Source organism: Penaeus monodon, chromosome 17, assembly GCF_015228065.2.
Source record: "Penaeus monodon isolate SGIC_2016 chromosome 17, NSTDA_Pmon_1, whole genome shotgun sequence".
Classification (NCBI taxonomy): Eukaryota; Metazoa; Arthropoda; class Malacostraca; order Decapoda; family Penaeidae; genus Penaeus; species Penaeus monodon.
In genome coordinates, this window is record NC_051402.1 from 33,454,244 (window position 1) to 33,456,743 (window position 2,500).

Genomic DNA, 2,500 nt, shown 5'->3' on the forward strand with positions numbered 1-2,500 from the left:
TGCGTGAGTGTGAGTGTGAGTGTGAGTGTGTGCGTGTGAGTGTGAGTGTGTGAGTGTGAGTGTGAGTGCGGGTGTGAGTGTGAGTGTGAGTGCGGGTGTGAGTGTGAGTGCGGGTGTGTGTGTGTGTGTGTTTGTGTGTGTTTGTGTGTGTGTGTGTGTGTGTGTGTGTGTGTGTGTGTGTGTGTGTGTGTGTGTGTGCGATTGTGAGTGCGGGTGTGTGTGCGCGCGTGTGAGTGGCTATTTGCATTTCTTTCAGAATGCGAGCATGCATTTCGTGCGTGAACCAACAAGTGCATCCGCGTGTGCGTGAAGAGTGCTCATCTGTGCCAATGCGAGCGTGTGCGTGGATAGGAATGAGTGCAACCGCCAGTGTGTGTGTCTGTGTGAATGTGTCTGCGAAAAGGGTGGGGAAGGGTAAAGTAACATGCGGGTCGTGGTTCCCAAACACGTGACGCCAAACACTGTACCTCGACTTGACCATAGATGATTTATGCATGGGAATCGGACACCGGGAGCTCCCACTGCCGTTCCCGTGTTGCAGGAGGGAAAGCGCACGTCCCCCCCCCTCTCTCTCTCTCTCTCTCTCTCTCTCTCTCTCTCTCTCTCTCTCTCTCTCTCTCTCTCTCTCTCTCTCTCTCTCTCTCTCTCTCGCTCTCACACACACACGCACACAAAATAAATGATAAATAAATAAAGTAAACAATAAATATAAAATGCTAATGATAAAAAAAAAATCTTCAGGGAATTAATTGACTGAAGAGAAACATTCTAAGCAAGACAACGGATTGGAAAAAAAATCGGTATACATTTTTCAGAGAAAGAATAAAAAAGGACGAAAAAAAGATAAAGGGGGGGGGGGAGGGAGCAGTGAAGAAAGAAAGGAGGGAGGGAAGGGAAAAAAAAAAAAAAAAGGGGGAGTGGGGAAATGGTGATAAAAAAAACAGGGGGAGAAGAGAAAAGGAAATGAAAAAAGGAAAGAAAAGGTGGGAACAACAGAAAAGAGATGAGAAGAGAAAAGAAAAAAAGCGAGAAGAGAGAAGAGGAAGGTGAAGAAGATGGAAAGTAAAATAGACAACAAAATTTTCATTCCCCGCGAATTTAAAAATCCAAGCCACGCGAACGGGTGAGAAGCAATAATCATTTTCATTTCATCTTCTTTTTTCTTTTCAAAGGCGAAGAAAAAAAAATTTCACACCCTGGCGGAAAAAATTAGAAAGAAAAAAAAAAAAAAAAAAACAATGAAGAAGCTGAAGAAGCAAAAAGAAGACAAAGAAGAAGAAAAAAAAAGAAAGCAAAGAGTAAGAAGAAGAATTAGAAGGAAAAAAAAGAAAATAAAAGAAAAAGTACAAAAAGAAAAAAGAAAAGAAAAGACCAAAAAAAAAAAAAAAAAAAAAAAAAAAAATAACTTGCCCATCTGCACAACCGCGCTGCCAGTGATGGAGAAATTGCAAGGAAAAACCGACCGGGCAGGGCATTGATTAGCAAATGTTACTACCGGCTAAGGCTGGCTCTCTAGTCGTCACACTTGTTTCAACATTGCTTATATTTTTTCCGATTTTTTTTTTCTCTTCAGGAAACATTAGATGGGTGAGGAAGAGGGAGGGAGGGAGGGAGGGAGGGAGGGAGGGAGGGAGGGAAGGAGGGAGAGAGGAAGGGAGGAGAGGAAGTAAAAGAAATATGCTTTCTCATAAATATAAATGACATTTATCACATCTCTTGGGCTTCCTTTTATCCAAGCTCTGAGAGGTTAAGGAAGAAAGATAGAGACGAACGCCAAGGAGAGAGAAAAAGAAAGAAAGAAAGAGAGTGGGGAGAAGAAAGAGAGAAAGAACAAAACAAAAAAGAGAAGAGAGAGAAGAGAGCAGCGAAAAGGGAAAAGCCAGAAGAGAGAGAGACGAGGAGGGGCGGCGAGAGCGGGAATTGAGGAGCGCCGGTCGGGTCGCTGTGAGAGGTCGCGATGCAGCCGCGTCTCACGCCGCTCCTACTGGTGTTCCGTCCCGTGGGACCGGGTGACCCCCGCCCTCGCTCGCGCCCGGTTACAGCGCTGCAGGCCCCGCCGAGGGAGGGCGTGCAGGCCAGATAGACAGGCCCCGCATAAAACGTGACATGTAGCACTTTCTTTCCAGGTCCGTGTGTGGCGGCGACCTGCCCGCGCGCCCTAATGACACACGCGGCCAAGTCCTTACCGGTTTTCGGACTCGCATCCTAAACCCTACATCCCTCCGGAACGGACTGAAGGACGCAAATCACTAGCATCAACGTGTCATAAAAGACAGAGTTTTATTAGAATTTTGTGGCCTTGGCACATACGAGTCGAAGTCGGACGGTGTCGGGGGAAGAAGGGCGCGATCCCAAGGCAGAGTCTGGTCTCGGGGGCGCCATCTGTCCGCCATGATCACCACCTGCGCGTCCGGGCAACAAGGACACCCTCCCTATGGCCCCTGTATCGCCCGCATGTCCCTCTGCGGCGGGCACGCCCCTCACGCCGGGCAAGAGGGTA

The 2,500-nt window shown here is 47.6% G+C and overlaps 1 protein-coding gene across 1 annotated transcript in view; it reads right to left on the reverse strand.

Moving 5' to 3' along the window:
- The window catches only part of LOC119583673 (cyclin-dependent kinase inhibitor 1B-like), a 22,017-nt gene that overhangs the window by 883 nt on the left and 18,634 nt on the right, over positions 1–2,500 (reverse strand). The window lies entirely within an intron of this gene.